Here is a 22,055-nt window from a genome sequence, read left to right as displayed (position 1 = left end):
TTTCCCTCATTTTTTTTCTTCTCCCCATAGCCCCCCAGCACATAGTTGTATATTCTAGTTGTAGGTCCTTCTAGTTCTTCTATGTGGGATGCCACCAGCATTGATGAGTGGTGCTAGGTCCATGCCCAGGATCCGAACTGGCGAAACCATGGGCCGCTGAGGCAGAGCATGTGAACTTAACCACTCATCCATGGGGCCGGCTCCTAGAGCCTTTATTTTTAATCTTCTAAATGAAGAACTCCATATTTAATTAAAGAAAGAGATATGCATGATTTTCCATCTTTATACACCACATGCTCTAATCTATGGCAGTCAGCAAGTCTCTGCTTGTCAGTCACAGTGGTTGGGAGACTATCTTTGGCATCATAAGATCATGGGTTCAAGGCCCAGCTCTACCACTTTCTGGAAGTATGACTGCTGTTGAGTTGTCTTCCCTTTTTGAGTCATTTTTTCTTACACATAAAATGTGATAGTCCCTACACCTCAAAAGCCTTCTTACGGACGAAATAACTTCACTTGGCAGATTAATTGGTGAACAAATGTTAATCATTACTAGTTTAACTATCAATTCAATAACAGGGAGATCTCAACTTTACAAAGTTGGGCCTTCCATTTATGTAAATTGTACTAAAGAATTTACTAAAAGTGATTGGGACCTCTACAGTTGATTTTTACAAATCCATGGGAGAAAACACGAACCCAACTAGTCATGGGATGGGAAGAGGCTGGAAAGACACCTAGCCTTCAACATAAGGCCTTAGCAGCTGCACCACAAATTGGTGCTTTGGAGAGATGGGTGGGACGGAGGACCACTGGAATCAGCCAGTAGCCCGCTGTGTGGTCATCACTTTTACCTGAGTCCAGCACTGCTGAGCACTTTGACCAAAGCCATCCTCACTTCCCGATTCCTCAGACTGTAGATGAGCGGGTTGAGTGTGGGAGTGACAAGGCTGTAGAAAAGGGAGAGCACATTGTCTTGGTGTGGGTTGTGGTAGGCACCCGGTACCATGTACATGAACACGGCTGCTCCGCAAAAGAGTCCCACTACTGTGATGTGTGAGGAGCAGGTAGTGAAGGCCTTGTTTCGGGCCTCCTCTGAGCGCATGCGTAGAATGGCCCCCAACACGTAGCCATAGGAAGTGGCAATGAGGGAAAGGGGGAAGCACAAGGATCAGCACCCCCGAGGTGGACAGCGCCAACTCATAAGCAGAGGTGTCTGCGCAGGAGAGCTTCAGCACGGCTGGCACCTCACAGAAGAAGTGGTCCACGATGCGGGAGGTACAGTAGGGGAAGTGCAGAGTAATGGAGGTCTGGATGGAGGCATTGAGCATACCCGCCAGCCAGGAGGAGCCCACCATGAGCAGGCACACCTGGCGCCTCATGAGCAAAGGATACTGCAGGGGGTGGCACACAGCGACATAACGGTCATAGGACATTAGGGTCAACAAGATGCCCTCAGCCACACCCATGAGCGTCAGGAAGAATATTTGAGCTGCACAACCCTCGAAGGAGATGAAACTTTCTCCCTGCAGGAAGTCTGACGCCATCTTGGGGATGGTGACCAGAGGGAAGCCAATATCAAACAGTGAGAGCTGACTGAGCAGAAAGTACATGGGTGTGTGGAGCCGATAGTCCACGTGGATGAGGAAGAGCAGAACAGTGTTGCCCAGAAGCCCCATGATAAACATGGCAGCCACCAGGGAGAAGAGAAGCTGATGTGACCCTGAGTGACTGAAGAGGCCCACCAGAATGAAATCAGAGGCTACTGAGTGATTCACATGCCCCATGCTTTACATAACATACCTTCGCTACGGGAAGAACAGGAGATCTATATCAAGAAGTCTTAGTGGGGGTGGTAGATAAGTTTCACCCCACATGGCAATGGCCATTGATTGGTACTGGCTGCCTAGAGTGCTGTCTTGGGAAGAATTGTGAGGTCACAGCTAGAATCAGTAGGGAAAAAGCCACAATCAGTGAGCGATGCCTGCCATGGGCATGAGATGGGAGAGCAGAAACTTGCATCTCTGAACAAGATGCTTGGCCACACCCCAGTCAACACATAGCCACTGACTCTTGTAGTCCAAATTTTGAAGTCCAAGTCAAAGACAGGAGCACAGCCCCAGTAGAACGTTTCAATATCTATCATCCCAATGGTCTAGGTCCAAAGCAGAGGTGAGACTCCAAACAGACTGGGAGGAGAAATAGGTGATGATGGAGCTGAAGCAACAAACCAATTAAGGGAAGAGAGAGGAGGGCCTGAGTCCAAATTCCTGGAGGAAAATCTGGAGCAAAGAGGAATTTATGATGTGCCAGAACTGGAGTCAATCTGTCAATTCAGACTGTGAGTCTAGGGAGTGTGAGGCATAGGCACCTGGGTGGCAGCAGGTTTGGAATCAAATGGACTAGAGTTAGTTGGGGGGACAGCTGTCAAAGAGTTCAGATATTACTGGTGACTTTGTTGCATTGGATGTGAAGGTAGTGGCGTGGGTAGTTTGACTCAGTTTCAAGGACTAAGGCAAGACACTAGGCCTAGAAGAATGTCTCTGTAAATACTGCCTGAGTGAATGAGGTGGAGAAGAAAGATGGCCACAGTGGTCAGCCCCATGGCTGAGTGGTTAAGCTCACGCACTCTTCTTCAGTGGCCCAGGGTTTCACCAGTTTGGACCTTGTGCACGGACCTAGCACCACTCATCAAGCCATGCTGAGGCAGTGTCCCATGTAGCAGAGCCAGAAGGCCCTACAACTAGAATATACAACTATGTACTGGGGGCTTTGGGGAGAAGAGAAACAAAAGAAGATTACCAACAGATGTTAGCTCAGGTGCCAATCTTCAAAAAAAGAAAGAAAGAAAGATGATCACAGACTAAAGGAGCTGCAAACTTAAATCAGGAATATTCAACTCCCTTGGCAAACTCTAAGCCCCCAGACAAACCCAGATTGCCCTGAAATACCGTGAACCACCCACTACTCCAACAATGGACTACGCAGGACAGAAATAATGTCCATTCCCAACTGTGAGTAGTTAGTGAAGCAGTAAGACTGGACATTTAAAGAAGATTCTATTGAGGGTGTCACTGGAAATTTTTGCCCTAAGGCTGCCATTCTCACTCAGATGGCCCTTAAACCTATCTTTAATTATTCACCATCCTGATTTTTCTATCACATTCAAGACCTCAACCAACCATTCACCCACATATTCAACAAAATGAGTCACACACTGGGCTGGGCATAAGACATTCAGAGGAGACTCACCCAGGGAATGTCCCAGCTTCCGTGGACCCCATAGTCTCCATCATGATACCAATGACAAATAAGGAGTTAAAGGGAAAAGCTCTTTGTGTTTAGAGGGAAGAGAGTAGGAAGTTCTATAGGAAATGGCTGGGGACAACACAGGACATGATCGGGGACGCCCCTTGGGACAGGTGACAGGTGTCCTCAGCATCTGAAGAGCTTCTATGAGAGGAAGATGGTAGAACCAACTGCTTCCTCCTCCCAGGAGGTGGATGTTGGTGAGGCCGGCTGTGTGGTTCACCCTAACAAAGAACTTTCTAAGAGTGAAATCCAAGCAAAAATGGAATGGGCCGCTTCATTGGCAGCATTTTCCAGTGTCAGTCAATGATGTAAGGGAGTAAGAAAACTTAACTCTGTGATAATAGAATTTAGAGTTTGAGGGGGAAAATGAGCATTGTTCATATCATTTCAGAATAGATTGATGAGCAATGTAGTAAAGACATATGCATGATGCTCTGGGTACCAAGCAGATGAAACTGTCTGGAGTGGGATCAGAGAAGGCTTCACAGAGGAGGAGGCATTGGACCTGAGTTTTGAAGGTCAGGTAGGAGTTTTCCAGGCAGCTAGAGGAGAGAAAGTTGTTCCAGCCAGAAGAAATAGAACAGATGAGTTGTATGGATTGGTGGTTAGAAGAGTATAACCAGGAGCTTGGATCCCAGCTCAAATACACTGTAGCAGCATGGCCTTGGGCATCCACTCAACCATAGTTTCTTCATCCATAAAATGGGTGGCAGTAATCTGGGTCACAGGCATTGCTCTGAAGATTAAATCAAAGGATGAATGTTAAGAGCTTAGTGTCCGCCATGTGGCAAGTTCTCAATAAATTGTAAATATTTCTAATTCTCTAGAGGTGAAAATGATTAAAGATTTCTGGCTGGATAATCTGTGCTTAGCACATTGCCAGGCACCTAGGACATTCTCACCAGTGTTTAACCTTGTTGTTATTATTCTTCACCTTTGTCACTCCTTCCATGGAGAAGCCTGGTGCGTCCAGCCCATCCTCCTTAGTGCTGCTCTGTGATGCCCTTGTCCTTATTGGGTAGAAACCCACCCTCCCCTTCTCTGGGCTCTGAGATCCCTTAGCAGAGTCCTTAAAAATCCATTCATCCCCAACTCTATTGACTTACAGCAGGGTTTTTCACCTTGGCATTATTTGGGGACAGATAATTCTTTGTTGTGGGGAGCTGTCCTATATATTGTATGAAGTTTAGCAGCATCCCTGGCCTCTACCTACTATATGCCAGTAGCAATGCCCCATTCCTAGTCATGAAAAGCAAAAATAGCTGCACACATGGCCAAAGGTCCCGACGAGGCAGAATCACCCCTCTCTGAGAACCTCTGGCTTAGAGACAGGGTAACTGTGACCTGCATAGACTTTGACCGGCAATTCCTCTTACAGATGTTTACTCTGAAATTGCTTTAAGCTCAGACCCAGCATAAATTCTATGCATATCTCACTATTTCCACTTTTCCATACAGAAAACAGTGAATATTTACAACTTTCTGCCAACCTATAGGCAAGCAATACCCCCAATCACCAAGTATCCCAGCTGGTAGAACAGCTTTTACTGCAGATTCCTGTCCAGGGCTATTTAAGGGGCCAAATGAACCCGGTCTTGCTCTGTCCCCTCACATATCCTCACCCTGAAAGGAGCTGACGCCAACTGAGGGCTGACTGTGGAGCAGGCATCTGGCTAAGTGCCTTACATGCTTAATTCTAATCTTCAAGCTCTGGAGCTGGATGGTGGAGATCGTTGCACAACAATGTGAATACACTTAATGCCAAGAATCCTTGGGAAGCTTAAAATGGTAAATTTTATTATGCGTATTTTATCACAATAGAAAAAAACAGTGCCTGTAGGTATTTTATTTCCATGGGTTTTTTTGATGAGAAGACAGAGGTTCAGAGCAGCATAGTGACTTATCCAGCATTACCCAGCAAGGAAGTAACAGAGCCAAGATTTGAACAAAATAAGGATGTAAGTCCAAAGTACCTGTTTTGCACTTTGCATTCTACACTTTCCCCTCAAACACTGTAACAGACATTTCAGGGTGTGTTATACACACACACACACTCAATCTTGCCCCCAAACTCATCTTTCCTTCCAAGATGCCCTGATGGTCCCACTGTTATTGACACGTCTTCTAAAATATGCAAATCCCTGGGTTTTTGGAATCTCTAACCAGGAGTTCCTTGGTGGCTAGAGATTCTGGTTGTGGTCCCCTTGTATCATGAGCTTTGGACAAACTCTTTACCCCTAAGACCTCTTTTGGAAAAGATATGTCCACCCACCCAAGCTCCCCAGCCCCTGCCCTGCCAGTCAGACAGGCAGAGCTTGGGGGAGCTAGCCATGACTCACTCAAGTATGGGAGACACTGAGTGACCAGGGGAAAGATGCCAGCATTATTTGCCTTTTTGCTTCCAATAAAACTCTCATATATCTTCACGATGACCAGGCATGATCTGGACCCTTGTTCACCTTAATAATCAAATGAGAGTTTGCAGGACACTGTCATTTATATTATTTAATTTTCACAACCAGTTAGCACAGCTCAAGGAGCCAGAACAGAGCTCATTCAATAAATAGTTGTTGAATGAATACATTTTGCAAAGGAAACAATATTTGAGTTGAAACTAATGTTATTGACAAATGGGCTGAGAGAAGGTAAGTGGCTTACCTAAAGTCATACAGCTACAAAGAGGGAAGGCTAGAATTTGAATTCCTATCTTCCTGATTCCAAATCCTAAGAGCTCTCAAAACTGGATGCTCCTTCTTTCTTGAAGTTAATGCTCAGCTCTTCTGCCCAGCAGTTCATAACGGAGAACTCCCCCGTTCACTGTTGTGGATGGCCAGGCCTCAGAAGGTGAGCTGAAGGTGCCCGCAACCCATGCCAGATGGGTTGTTCTGGTACCAGCCCCATGACCAAAGTCAGATGCCCATGCCTGGCTGCTTCCAACAGCTTTTATGGAAGGTCAGTATGGGTTGACCTTCAATATGGATTGAACATCAATATAGTTGACTTCCTGCTGTCTAGAGGCCTAACTTTCTTGGGTTCATAGAAATGAAGGCAAAGGGAAAGAATAAGCATTCAGTCTAACAAGACATCTGCCTGCATGTCAGCAAATATCAAGGAGGTAGACAAGAGTCCATAGTTCCATCTAAATACCAGTATAGACTCAACCCAGAGTGTTTGTGGAAAACAAAATCAGCAGTTATTTCGATCCATCCTGCCACTAATGTCTAGTCTCCAAATTATGCACGGACCCCCAAGATCCATACAAGGCTGGGCTCCAAGTTCTTGACCCCACTTACCAGGCTCTGTGTATAGAATGAGGGACCCTTCTCAACACCCCATGAGCGTGTCAACGCACCTCACTCCAAGACAGCCTCCCATAAAACCTCCCTGGATTCCAGCAGCCTGGGCTTAACCGGTACTGCCTCTGTCTATGCAGAGATAGACGTCTTCATCCGGGGATGGAAGCTCCAGGGAGAGCCATTGCCTCAGAAACCCCTCCGGGACTCCCTTTCTGCTGGAGAAAAAATTGGTTGCAGTGAGAGCCCAGATCCCTTGATATTTGGATTGTCCCTAAAGGATTGTGGAACAATATTTACTCATTTCTCAACCACAGGAAGGCAGCATTGATGAGGATAATTGAATGTGACAAATATCCAAGTCTTTTGTTTGAATCTCATTTGGAGGAGGAGATAAAGGAACCCATTACTGCAAATGCACATCCTTGCTCAAAAACAAAAACAGTTCTGATATCCAGGAGATTTCTTCTGAGTTAAATAATGAGGCAATGACGGTGATGGAGCAGCTAGGAGGCAGCTTCCCTGGGTTGAGATGTGTCTTCCTCTAAACTCTATTCTTGAGGGCCCTCTAAGACTCAGGAGATGCAGTGGTCTAGAGACAGATGGTTGTAGTACCCATGAGATTCTTGTGTGCCCATGACCAGAGCCAGGGGAAAGAGCAGAGACAGGAAAGCCAAGCTACCCTCAACAGGGATGCCCATGTCAGGAAGCAACAGGCAAGGCCAAGGCAGAGTGAATTACCAAGAGTGCTGCTCAAACCAAAGCTGAGTCAGACAGCTGGCAGCAAGGTGTAACCAAGAGAGAAGCAGGAATAAGTGACGTGTTAAGGACGTGATATATAGTGGTAACTATCAGCAAATTCCTTGTACCATGCTACTACTCTTCACTCCCAAGCCCATGGCGGACATTAGGAATTGATTTCATTGCTTTCTGCCTCTGAGCTTGGATGGAGCTTCTCAGCTCAGCACACCATACAGCCAGACCTGACAAACTGGCATTGAAATTTGTCACAAGATCTTCTTTCCAAGAAGATTCTAGACCAGTACTCAAATCAGCTGTGACAATCTGCATGGAGATAAGGAGCTTGCACCAGAAAGTTATTCCACACATGGCTTCCTTCATTGAGAACGTCTTGTTCTGGAGGAAATGTCAGTTAAACTAAAGCTTAGTGATGCTGGTGCTTTACAGTCTGTTTCAAGGTCCTTTTCTCATCAATGGCCAATAAGAGTTCATGGACCACATTTTGAGTAAGACTACTATAGACCATGAGTTCCTGGACAGCAACGGTCCTGCTATTATTCATTTCTATAAAACTGGTACCCAAGGCACATGGACACATCGATGTTTATTGAACAGGGAGGGCTGGAACATACAGGAATTTGTAAGGAGAAATCAAGATATTTAGAAGTGGGCAATGAGTCCTGGATCTTCAACACCTAGCATGTTGACTTGTATCACTTGTATCGGGTGGATGTGTGGATGGATGGATGGATGGATGGATGGATGGGTGGGTGGGTGGATGGATGGATGAATGGGTGGGCGAATGGGTAGATGGAAGAGTGTATAAACGTATTGGAACAAGCCATGATTAAAATTATTTGTGGTTGAGCCATGTTGTTCTAAAGAACAGGGGAAGCGAAAAAGAAGGCAAAGAAATTGTTAGTAGTCTAGACGAGTTCCTCAACTATTAATCCTTTGCATACAACCTTCATATTTTTGGCCATTTCCATGTGCCATCACACTAACATTTTCTCAAGATGTATCTCCTGCTGAATGTCAGTTGTCCATTCCCGAAAAGGGGATGCACATAAAACTGTCAGTTGGAGTCCAATATCCCGTTATTTTACATAGAAAGAGTTGTATGTTACATCACCTCTAAACTCTCAACCAGTTTCCTGAAATATAGCTAAAACCAGTGAAAGACTTATGTATCAGTAACAAGCTATCATATTAGGATCTAAATCCTTAAAATATTGCTTCCTGTTAACTGTAAAATGAACAGAATTGTTAACAGTTTGCTTGGTATGAAGTCATATTTCTCTTCCATTGCTTCCTTTTCTAAGATATTCTTCACTCTCTCAACTTTGGGGGGACTCATTGCACAACATTAACCTTTGCTTTTGGCCAAGATGTAGAAAGTTCCTGAGGAAACAAGTTCAGGACTAGCATGCGACAGCAGAGAATGACTCACATCCAGTGTGACGTTGGGATCACTTCTCAGCACCAGCAATATTTGAGACACACTCTCCTTTGTTATCACTTGGGACACTTTGGATAGACTGTTTTGCTTAAAATCTTGTATTTCCCTTGATGTCAATATCAACTTTTCCTGTGTAACCATGGGCCAGAAAACATTGAGAAACACACACATTTATGAAGTTTGGGTATTAATACCAAGAGACTTTGCATTCTACTGGGAAAAGTTTAAACAGGGAGATAGAGATACTCTGTGGAATAAACATGTTTTTCTTTAATCACTCACTTTAAGTTGTTTTTTTAGAAGTGACTTAATTTCCTCTCTTATACTGACAAGTTATCACCTCATGCCTTTGGAAGACACAAGCCTAAAACAATGGAAATGCTGAAAAAAATAACACCAAGTCTTTTCTCAGGTTTTCTAACTTTTTACTTGAAAATTTTTTAACCTGCAGAAAAGTTGAAGGAACAACCGTGTACCCTGAACTAATTGTTATTCTTTTGCCATATGGGCTTTACTGCTTTATGTGCACATACACATGCAAATACACACACTTTCACACAACATCAAATTCACAAATTCTTGTGACACGTGAAATTCACATAACATAAAATTAACCACTGTAAAGTGTACAATTCCGTGGCATTTAGGATATTCACAAAGTTGTGCAATTGTCACCTTTATCTAGTTCCAGAACATTTCCATCACCACAAAGGAGAATTCACACTCATTGAGCAGCAACGCCCCCCCCCCAATTACCCATCCCCCAGCCTCTGGCAGCCACCAATCTGCTGTCTGTATCCACAGATTTACCTATTCTGGATACTTCATATAAATAGAATCATACAGTATGTGACCTCTTGTGTCTGGATTCGTTTACCTATCCTAATGTTTTAGAGGTTCACCCATGTTGTAGCATTGTTGTAGGCTGAATTACATTCCCTCAAAATTCATATGTTGAAATCCTAAGCCCCCAGCACCTCAGAACATGACTCTATTTAGAGATAGGGTCTTTAAAGAGGTCATTAAGTTAAAATGAGGTCCTTAGAGTGGGTTTTAATCCGATATGACTTATGACCTTATAGGAAGAGATTAATGTCAACAAAATGGTAGAATGGGAATCTCTAGACTTTTTCCCCACATGGACATAGTGATTCAACAATACATGGATCAATTGCCTTTGTGAAATCCAGAGACCAGTTGAGAGGCTCCTGCAGCCCCATTGAGCATGAGACCAGCTGCATCAAAGCCAGTAGGAAAATACACGGCACCATCTCGCCATAATCCCTCCCCCACCACAGCACCGCACAGTGAGGAGGAAGCCCCAAGCTCTTGGCTTCTTCCTGTGGAAGGAAGGAGAGCACTGGACCCAACACCCAATATTCTAGCATTTTGAGGGGCTGCCTGAGGGACTGGCTTCTGTATGAGAGATTCTTCTTTGGGAATCAACTAGTCCAAAAAAAGAAAAAAAAATTCTACCACTAAGGAAACCCAAGGAAACAGCCCAGCCAGGTCACCCTAAGCAGAAACCAAAGTAAACAGGCGAACACATGTGCACAGAGTTTACAATCAATTTTTTACCCAATTAACCACAAAATGTCTCATACAAGGGACAGAGACCACAACAGTCATTTTGAAAATAAAAGCATTTTGGAGGAAACAGACTCTGAGTGAAGAAGAAATTTAAAAGAAACTCTTAGTAATATCAGAGATAGAACTGAATAGAATTCAGAGATATAACTACAATGATGAAATCCATGACACAAAACATTTTTTCTTTCATTTAAATCACAAAAAGATATGTTAGACTTTTTTAATGATAGGAGAAATGAAAAACTCACCAGAAGGGTTGAAATATAAATTTTAGGAAAACATCACAAAAGAGCAAAGAGAAAAATAGGAGAGGTGATAAATAGATCAGAGAATCAACCCAGACGGCCCAACATAAAAACAGTAGGCATTTCGGAAGTATAGAAATAAGAGAGAAAAAAACAGAAAACTTCAAAGTGCAAGGAAGTTTTCCAGAACGGAAGCTGTGAACTTCAAGGTTGAATATTGCTCAGCAGAATAAACAAAAAGAATCCTATAAGCTTCCAGAGAGATAAAAAAGTTTTCATACAATACTCAAAAATGAGAATGCCCTTGATCTTTTCACCAAGAATGCCAAATACTGGAAGGAATGGAGTGCTCTCTTCAAACTGCCCAGGGAAAATTAATTCCAACCTAGGACTCTACAGCTGGTCAAATAACCATTTAAGTATGAGAATAGAATAAAGACATTTTTAGACCTGATGGAATTTTCAAAAAGTCTGCCTCCATCAACTCTTTCCCTGGGAGCATGAGCGCCACCTAAATGGGGTGTACACCTAAAGAGAAAATATAGATCCTGGGAAGCACAGGACTCAAACACAAATGGAATCCCTGGGATGATGGCGAAGGGAGATCCTAGGATCATGGCTGTCAGCTCGTTCAGCTGGAAGCAGATCAGAAGGCTCCCATTGAGATTTCCTCAAGAAAACTAAACTGATAGAAAACTTGGTGCATTTGAAAGTTTTGAGAGGAGATTTACATAAATATGGAGAGTCTGGGATTCCAAAAAGAAAAGAGATAGTCTCTCACCAATACACCTGCCCAAAGCTCACCTGCTGATACCATCAACACTTGCATACATGTCTGTGCGAGGACACACGCGGGTGTGGAACTGGTTCCATCATATCTGAAGAGCCTGCCTCACCAAAAACACACACTGCTGTAAACTGAAGGTGGAAAGATGATGCAAAATATCCAGATATCTGCTATGCAGGCTGGAAAAACAGGCCCTAACGTTGCACAGTGCTATGCGTCCTGTTTGCACAAGACAAAGGTGAGAGACACGTGTCTTCTGCTGCTTCTTTCCCCACCTCGCTCTGAAGGCCACTGAGCCAGGGCTGTGACCAGACCCACCATCTCTCCACATCTCACAATGACTCCTGATGATGCCTCCCTGGAGTGTGTCACCCTCTGGTTAGCCCACCAGCACTCTTGACCCAAGAATTGATGAGTTAATTGTCAAGAGACAGAGGGTGCAGGGGAAGCCTCTTTCAGCTTTCCCTTTCAACTGCAGAGAAAATTAATTGCAGTGGGAATCATGTGCCCTACATCTAAGATTTGTCCCAGCAGAGCAGGAGAAAACAATTATGCTCAGTTCTTCATTAACCACCAGAATGGAGAAGGGAGTATTTGCACGGATGACTGAAAAATGCCAGACCATCGAACAGCACTGAGAGTTCCCACTAAGAAGAATGAGAGGAGAGGTCGGTTTTAAAATATAGGGTCATTATTATCCAGGGATGGTGAGGCCAACAGGTCAGGAGAAGATGGCCATCAAAAAGACAGTTTGTTTCTCACAGTTCCCAAGAGGAGGGGCCACACCATGTCACGGGGGCCACATGAGGACGCACCAGGGTCCATCAGAGGCAGAGAGAGAGAGGGGAAAATGTGGGCAACAGCCTTTATTGTGGTCCCCTCAGGAAACAGTGGGAGAGGCAGGGTAAGCAGGCTTAGGATTGCTAGTTTGCACAATTTTCACAGGCTCTGGGGCACAGGGGCTGTCCCTGGTTGTCTGGTACCCGGCCCTGGGGTGACTGAGGAGGTGGACAGTGGCCCTGAGGATAAGAGCTCCGTGAAGGAGATGGTTGGGCTGTGGGCTCTGGATTGGTTGGTTTGCACATGAAAGGCGCACTCACAGGCAAACTGCTTGCTGTCTCTAGGAATTAGCTAGCCCTGGGAGGGGCAGTCTCCCCAAGCAAGTCCCCAAGATGTCAAAGCATCGAAAAGACAGAATAAAAAGACGTGGTTAACACAACATTCCTGTGTGTTCTCCAGGGCTGATCGCAAGACTGCTCAAGGAATCTGCGGTTCTCAGCACCAAATACACGGTAGACTGACCTGTGAGCTTTTAAAAATAGGGTGCTCAAGCCACACCCCAGGTCAAGTGGATCAGCATCTCTGGGGAGTGGGAGCCTCCAAACTAAAGAATGGATGGAGCTGCTCATTTCAGCAGGGCTTGGAGGTGCCGTGTCCCAGAAAACCTGGCATGGCCCCGTGTAAAAACACCCCAAACTCAGCGGCACAATTCTCTCTGGGGAGGGATCCACAGAGGGCTCCCAGATGTCCATGATGTTTTTGTCACTCATGTTGGGTTGTGGATACACACAGGTGGTTGAGATTCCCTCTGTGTGTGTGTGTGTGTGTGTGTGTGTGTGTGTGTGTGTGTGTGCGTGTGTACAGTTGATCGTCACTATTCGCAAAGCCTATATTGGAGAATTCATCGACTTGCTAAAATTTACTTGCAGTCCCAAAACCAATTCTGGTGGGACTTCCTAGGTCATTCACAGACATGCACAGAGCCACGAACAATTTGAATTACCCGCATGCTGCTTCCCGGCTGATGTCACACTAGGCAACTTTCCACCTCCTGGTTTCAGCTCTCACACCATGAACGTGCCATCTTCACGGTCTATTTAGTGCTGTGTGTTTCACACTTTTGTGCTTTCTGTTGGTGGTTTCACTGTTTGAATTGGCTCCCAGGCATAGTGCTCAAATGCCGTCTAATGCTCTTAAGCTCAAGGAGGCTGTGATGTGACTTACAGAGAAAATGCACGTGTTAGATAAGCTTCATTCTGGAATGAGCTGTAGGCTCTGATTTCAACGTTAAAGGATCAGTAAAACATATTAAATGAGGTGTTTTTAAGCAGAAACACACATAACACAAAGTTATGTATTGATTGGTTGATGAAAACATTGTAACTGAAGGCTTACAGCTTCCTAACCCTGCATTGCCCCAAGAAGCAATAATTCGCTGCTCATGGTGACATTACAGAACATAACTACCGCAGTAAATTAAGAGAATCGACCCCTGATTACTTGAGCGTTCTTGCCTTAAACCTTCAAGGACGAATAGCAATGCTGTATTACTCATGGCTTTTTATTCTGCGTTTTTACAGCTTTATTGAGATATAATTGACATAAAATGCTATGTAAGTTGAAGGTGTACAATGTGTTGAACTGATGCACTGATATATTGCAAAATGATGACCACCATAGCGCCAGCCAATGCCTCCTCCATGTCACAGGTTTCTTTTCTGTGGTGAGAAAATTTAAGATTTACTCTCTTAGCAACTTTCAAGTATACAATACAGGAGTGTTAACTATAGTCACCATGCTGTGCCTGAGGTCCCCAGAACTTGTTCACCTTCTAACTGGAAGTTTGTACCCTTTGACCAACATCTCCCCATTTCTCCCACCCCCAGTCCCTGGTAACCACCATTCTACTCTCTGTGTCTAGGAGTTCAGCTTTTTTAGATTCCACATATAAGTGAGATCCCACAGGATTTGTCTTGTCTGACTTATTTCACTTAGCATAATTCCCTAAAGTTTCATCCATGTTGTTGCAAATGCCCCTTATTTTTCATGGCTGAGTAATATTCCACTGCATACATGCCACATCTTCTTTATCCATCCATCGACAGACGCTTAGGTTGCTTCCATATCTTGTCTGCTGTGATTTATTCTGTATTTTTGATGCTCTGTGTGTGTGTGTAATCTTTGTAAGCCTGAAATGCTTTGTCATTTAAAATTTTTGAAGTTAAAAATAGTATTTTAGAAATAAAATAACTCAACCCTGTAGTTCCAGCTTACTGTGAGTTTTCCTTTCATCGCCAAGATTTCTGCAAGGCTGCAAAGCTTCTCAAAGAGGAACAGGATCAGCATCACCTGGAAGCTTGTTAAAAATGCAGATTCTCAGGCCCTACCTGGACCTGCTGAATCAGAATATCTGGGCAGGGCCAGAACTCTGTGTTTTAACAAGTCCTCCTGCAGATTCTCATACGCTTTAAGCACAAGAACCTGCTGGTCGGAGACAACTGCCTCACAACCCCAGACTCACTGTGCATCTTTCTGATGATCAGAGGGGATTAAGAATTTAGGAATTTTGAAGACCCAGATGAGTGTATCTCCATTCACTGCACACTAAATTCTCCTGGGAGCTTTTAAAATTCATCGATGCTTGCTCTCCAGATGCAGAGATTCTGACTCAATCAGTCTGGGGTGCGGCCAGGACATGGAGATTTTTTTTAAGTTCGCCTGGTGATGCTAATTTGCAGCCAAGGTTGAGGACTCCTGGACCAACAGAATAAAGGATTTAGCAGAAGGAAAGGAAAAGAAGCTGGTGGTCTTGGGTGCCCCCTGCTGGTGGGAAGCTGTACATACAGTCTTCTGGAGACCTCAGAAGTTGGTGGAAATGCCAGCCCACGTGGGCTTCGGACCAGTCCACTGCACATCTCTGAAGTCCGGTTGACGTGTGCCCAAGAAATGCCCTCTCAACAGAAATGCCTATTTAAATCCCTAATTCCAGTTCAAAGCTATTACTTGGATGTTTCCAGTTATCATTAGCTCACACACATACCCCCCACCCCACAACGCACAGACCACACTACTTGTAAGCTATGTAACAAACCCTCATATTACACTTACTATGTGCCATCCATGGACCGACCCCTTCATAAATAACTGCCGTTTGAAGTCAGTACTATTATTATTTACTGTTTGCTAATGGGTAAACTGAGGCACAGAGAGGGTAGTCGTTTGTCTCAACTATTAAGTGGAGGAGCCGGGGTTTAAGCCACAGCAGCTGGCTCCAAATCTGTGGTCTTAACCACATCGTCACATTGCTGTCTCTAGTCATGATGCTCTCTGCCCTGTGCACTGTGATATCACATAATCTAGCGTCTGTTACATGCCAGACACAATATCCCCTTTCTACCCAAGAGGAAACTGAGGCTCAGGGGGCCCCAGCCTGAACTTCCACTGTTTGGGATGGATCTTAGACCTCACAGTTTCCCAGACCCACAGTCAGGCACTGCAGTATCTCAGAGATCTGGGTTCAAATCCCGCTCCCGCCCCATTCCAGCTGTGTGACTTTGGGCAAGTCACTTCCCCTCTCTGAGCCTCTATTTCCCCATCAGAAAAAATGGACGTGGTACCCATTTCTAAGTCATAAAGATGCCCCATTCCACGCTGTCATCGAACACCCCTTTCACTTGCCATGAGGAGTCTTTAAAGGGGAAAATATGTGTATTATTATCTTAAGTGGCTGTGATCTAAATTCACAAAAATACTCCTTTAAGGAGTCAAAGGTCCATCCTGCAGATGTGTTCAGTAAGGCGGAGTGATGGGAGACACTTCCCCACCCACACACAGCTGTATCACTATCGGCACCAACGGCTGGGAACTGAACTCAGTCTATTCAGTTCTTTCTGGAATAATCCATCTGAGCTAAACCTGTCCTTCTGATGTGCTGATGCTCAAAGCTCTATTACAACCTCATAATCACTAGGATAGCTATAACTTTTTCAAAAACCAGAAAATAACAAGTTTGATGAAGACATGGAGTAAGTGAAATCTTCTACATGGCTGGTGGGAATGTAAAATGGTGTTGCCACTATGGAAAGCAGTATGATGGGCCCCCCAAAAATTAGAAATAAGAGTACCATACCATCCAGCAATCCGACTCCTGGGTACACACCCAAGAGAATTGAGAGCAGGGTCCCAAAGAGACATTTGTACACCCATGTTCACAGCAGCATTACTCACAATAGCCAAGAGATGGAAGCAACACCAGTTTCCATTGATGGGTGAATGGGTTAACACAAAATGGTATTTACTTATAGTGGAATATTAATCAGCCTTAAAAAGGAAGGCAATTCTGACGCACACTACAACATGGATGAACCTGGAGGACATCATGCTCAGTGAAATAAGCCAGTCACTAAAAGACAAATACTGTGTGATTCCACTTACGAGAGGCCCCCAGAGGAGTCAAATTCATAGAGACAGAAAGTAGGGTGCTGAGTGCCAGGGCTGGGAGGAGTCCTTGTTTAATAGCTTTTTCAGTTTCGTGAAATGAAATGTTTCAGTGCTTGGGTGCACAGCAATGTGAATGTGCTTAACATTACTGGACAGTACACTTATCAGTGGCTAAGATGGTAAATTTCATGTTTATTTTACCACGATTAAGCTCTTCTTTAATTTTTTTAAAAAGTGTGATATCAGTAAACCCTCCAAAAGATAAAGAAAACAAATATCTGATTACATTGTCACTATAGCTATTTTTTTTAAACATGAGGGAGAAAACCATTCCAGGCAAAATGCTTATTCTTATTCTCTAGGCAAAAATATTGGAAAACAGAAAGGCTGTGCACCAAAGCATCAATCAGGTCTCCTCTGAGCAGGAGCATCGGAAGGTCAGAGGCAGAGTCCTTTCTTCTTTGCTTTATGTACGTTTTAAGAGGTGAGGTCATGGGTGGCTTCACTTTCTCATGTTGTGTATTTCAGCCTTTCTAGAATTAAAAAGGAAAATTGAAAACCGACTTTGAAAGTGATGGAGAGACCCTTCAGCTGTTCAGAGAACAAAGGATAAGCAATATGGCTTCTACACCCTGGACCATTCACGCATGTGTTTCATCTCTTTTTTAGGAACGTCCCACAAGACTGGAGACGAGATAAAATAACACTGTTTGTGCCTAGTCACAGACTTTCTATGGGACCTATTATTTTCCATTTAATTACATGCATAACATTCTGTCGGGAGCCGGTCTCCAGGCTTAGCTACCACTGCAGTGTGACAAGGTCTGGCAGTGGAGTGAGAATGTGCAAGCGGCTTCTCAATGGAAATTAGGGAAAGTGCACAATATCTATATGCACTATGCTCTTGCATCTATTTTTCCTTTTCTGGAATTGCTGGGGGGTGATGAGAAGTTCTGCTGGTCAGCTTCCTCCTTCCTCCCCTCATAAAGTAGGTCAGAGGAACATTGGTTGGCCTCCCGTAAGAGGAACCTGGCCAAATCAGGAAATTTTTATAGGAGGAAAATGGTCTATGCTCCCCTGAACTGTAGGAAGACACAAACGGCAGCCAGGTACATATAGGGGCCCTCATACGAAGAGACATAGACCTACTTTAAGTCCAGAGGACTTGATGTGAAAACATCATGAAACTTTGGTCAGAGTTAATTGGGACTATGATGAAGATTGGGTCCCCCATAAGTGGAAAGGAAACAGAAGAATTACACCTGAGGATACAACATATTGAGATAGTATGAATGCACGGTGAGGAGATCCTAGAACATGGAATCCATATACAATGAAACATCTGTGTAGGCTGTATTGCAGAGACCCAGAAAGGGCACATACGGCCACAGAAGGCCCATGGTGGAATTGGTGGAAAGAAGGGGGGCAATGCAAACCTTACTGCCAAACACGTTCCTGACCCTTGAAAGACAAGCAAACAAGTCCAACCTTTAAAGTTCACTTTATTAATAGTTATGCCAGCTATATTTGACATGTATATTCAGTTGTTTGCAAGACATCTTATACTTTCCTTTGTATACCATACTCTGCGCCCTTGAAACCACTTGTTACTTACCCCACAGACAATTTATTGCTTGCCGGACATGCAATGTCTAGATAATGTCTAAGTGCTAAAGATTAGCTGCTGAGATAATATCACCTAATTGAACCTTATGTAACCTGGACCCTTTATAAGAAAAGCGGATGCTCATATTAAATAGACTTGGAAACCTCACTCCTTGTCTCACTGCATATCTCTCTCGCCGACTCCGTCCATCCCTTCGGGAGACCCTGGACTCAGCTGGGGCTGGATCCTGGCAACATTCCATTATTGAAAAACCATTGCAGATATTTTCGTGTTAAAAATATGAAGCAGAAAGAGAAAGGGGAGAGAAATCTTATTGCACGGGCTTAGACACACTTTCAGATCTGAAGCCATCCCATGTTCCAGGGCCCTAAGACAAGGATGGCTTGGCCCTCCCTGCCACATATTCCATAAAAGATCACTAAATTTTTGGTATGATATTGAATTACTAAACACACTATCCCAATAACGATTGAAATTCTTGTTGAAAACAATGACATAAGTTTTATTAAGTTCCAAATTTCCCTTAGGTGACACACAAGTCCTGGAGATGGGTTTTATTCTCCCCTTGGCAATAAGGAACACAAGGAGAGAATGCATGAGATTGACACACACTCCACATATAGGGGATGAAAGACTCAGGACTCAGACGCTGATCCCTTTATCTGTGCACCAGGGCTCTGTGTTCGCCACCACAGCTGATGAATGGTTCTCTTTTCAAACCTACTTTGGCCTCAGAGCTAAAATTGAGGTCAAAGAATTGATTTCTCCTCTGCGGGTTAGTGAGCTTCCCTGTGAATATGAGAGTGAGCCACTGGTTATAGGGGACATCATGGCACAGAAATTGTGGTTTATAGGGTTTTCTATGAATAGTCATGCATTTCACAATTCAGTTTGCAAGTCTGAGATTGAAAATATTTGCTATAGAAGATGAAAATTTCATGTGTACTAAATATTAAATATGTATTAAATACAGATTAAATATATTTAAATGTATTAACTACATATTCAAAATATATTAATCTAAAATAATAGATGGAATAAAATGATGTCCCTCCCTCAGCTGATGCATCAGTTAAAATATCTGAAGTACATGTGAATACCTCACGCAGAGATTTAAACACTATGTTATGTAAACAAGGACATTTTGAGGGTAACATGTGTAGCATACGGTTTAGATAAGCATTTCAGGAAACTGCTTATGCATACATAAATCAATTATCGAAACACTGAAGGAAAATGCACCACCAAATTCATGACTCTGGTTGCTTTGGGGGTCAGGTATGCAGAGGAATAGTATTATGCGAAGATACTGCGAAAACTCAAATTTTATCAGTAATATTCTTCATATAGAGAGATTCTAATTAAATCGCTTCTAGGCTAAAATGAGGGCATCAGTATACATGAAAAAAATCCACAGATAAATATATTGATTTACTAGGAATGAGAAGCACGAGTCTAAGCAATTTAAATAATTTTTTAAAACTTTCTTACAACAATTTTATAAACTAGGTTCAATTTTCCCCCTATTTACAGTTGAGAAACCTGACCAGAGTTGTTTACCTTACTATCTTTACTTTTCTCCTTTGCAATTTTTCCTGATTAAACCATAGTGTGACTTGCCAAAATAATGAACCTGAGTTGCCTTCAGGTAGCCGAAGTAAGAGAATTGCAATCCTTGGATCACTAAGAATTAAGAGGAAAATTTGTTAACAAGGCATAAAAAGGGTGGGTCTTAAATATGGCTTGAATGTCTCTCCTGGCTCTAAACTCCTTAACCGTAAATAAGAGGGTTTACAATCACAAAAACAATCAATCAGTATTGCCAGGTACAACAGAGTGAAAAAAAAAAAGGTAAATAGTGGTCTCACACACCACTATTTGGGGTTGATGCAAACAATTTTATACAAAATTAAAAATTCAAGAGGTTTTCTCAAAATTTCGTTATTGTCTCATCATTCACAGGTGCATTGAACACTAATGTCATCATTGTGGTCAGCAGAGCTGTATGATTATATAGAGTTAGCCAATCTACATTTTATCAAATGTCGAGGTTTATGAAAGCCAAGGATAAGAGTTACATATTAAATGACTTTCAAAAGATGACCCACATATTTGAATGAGCACTTATTTCCAGGAAGAAGTGAAGTGAGAAAACCAAATAATGATGAAAACCCATGAAGGTAACTAGTACTTAAAAATGTTTTCTGAATATGTACACTCAAATTTCATTTCAAATCCAGCTAACATGATCTGGCACTTATAGAATGTTTATAACAGTTGTCAAAAAAGGGAATTTCTAGTGTTGCCTACAAATAAAATATATTAGACTGCTTCTTAATTTCCTTCAATTAGAATCATTTTATTTTCTTCAATGAGCAAGGATATTTCTTCTCTATGTTTTGTCTTAAAAGAATTTTGCCTCTATTTTACTGTGATCATGTTATTTGTAATGTTCTTCCTCATTTAACATCCTTTGGTCAAGCGTCTCTAATTTGGTGTGGATAGAAAGCGATGAGTAATACAGAAAAGTAATGAAAGAAGAGTACTATGGAGATTGAGTCTATCCCAATTGAGAAATATTGCTGAGTGTACTGGGGGTGCATGGTCTTCAAGTGTGAATACTTTACTAGTGAAAAGCATAAATCCAAAAATATAGACACAGTCATAGTTGCCATTTTTCTTGTTTCCTTTCATCCAACACTTCTTTTCTTTAATCAAAAGGTGCCCAAGCTACATAGAACAACAAAACCTAACACATGTCTCAGAATTCCTCCTCATGGGACTCTCGGATGATCTGGAACTACAATCTGTTTTCTTTGGGCTCTTCCTGTCCATGTACCTGGTCACCATGCTTGGGAATCTGCTCATCATCCTGACTGTCAGATCTGACTCCCAGCTCCACACCCCCATGTATTTCTCTCCAACCTGTCCTTGGCTGACATTGGTTACACTTCCACCACCATCCCCAAGATGACTGTGGACATCCAAATTCACAGGAGAGTCATCTCCTATGTGGGCTGCCTGACACAGATGTCTTTTTTTTTATCCTTTTTGGATGTATGGATTGTATGCTCCTCACTGTGATGGCATACGAGCAGTTTGCAGCCATCTGTCACCCACTCCACTATCCAGTCATCACAAACTCACACCTCTGTGGCTTCTTAGTTTTGGCGCCTTTTTTTATCAGCATATTGGAATCCCAGCCACACAATTTGATTGTGTTACAACTTACCTACTTCAAGGATGTGGAAATTTCTAATTTCTTTTATGATCCTTCTCAACTGCTCAACCTTGCCTGTTCTGATACCTCCACCAATGACGTAGTCATGTGTTTTGTTGGTGCCACCTCTGGTTTTCTCCCTATCTCAGGGATCCTTTTTTCTTACTATAAAATTGTTCCCTCCATTCTCAGAGTCCCATCAACAGCTGGGAAGTACAAAGCCTTCTCCACCTGTGGCTCTCACCTGTCAGTTGTTTGCTTATTTTATGGAACAGGCCTGGGGGTTTACCTCAGTTCTGCTGTTTCACATTCCCCAAAGAAGGGTGTAATAACCTTAGTGGTGTACTTGTAAATATCTATGCACGCAACATAGGAGCACCTAAATATATAAAGTAATTATTAAAAGATCTGAAAGGAGAAATAAACAGCAATACCATAATAGCAGGGGACTTTAACATTCCACTTACAGCAATGGCTAGCTCATCCAAACAGAAGATCAAGAAGGAAACACTGGCCTTAAACAACACTTTAGACCAGATGGAGTTAGTAGATATATACATA

The 22,055-nt window shown here is 43.1% G+C and overlaps 2 pseudogenes; one reads left to right on the top strand and one right to left on the bottom strand.

Annotated features, from left to right (window-relative positions):
* Nucleotides 1–850: 850 nt before the first annotated feature.
* Nucleotides 851–1,787, bottom strand: LOC139041186 (olfactory receptor 2Z1-like; annotated as a pseudogene).
* A 2,795-nt stretch (nucleotides 1,788–4,582) lies between these two features.
* On the top strand, nucleotides 4,583–21,846 carry LOC139041185 (putative gustatory receptor clone PTE01; annotated as a pseudogene).
* The last annotated feature ends 209 nt before the right edge of the window (nucleotides 21,847–22,055 follow it).

The sequence above is a fragment of the Equus asinus genome, chromosome 20, assembly GCF_041296235.1.
Source record: "Equus asinus isolate D_3611 breed Donkey chromosome 20, EquAss-T2T_v2, whole genome shotgun sequence".
NCBI lineage: Eukaryota > Metazoa > Chordata > Mammalia > Perissodactyla > Equidae > Equus > Equus asinus.
Note: the sequence above shows the minus strand (reverse complement) of the source record. Positions and strands in the feature narration are given on the sequence as shown.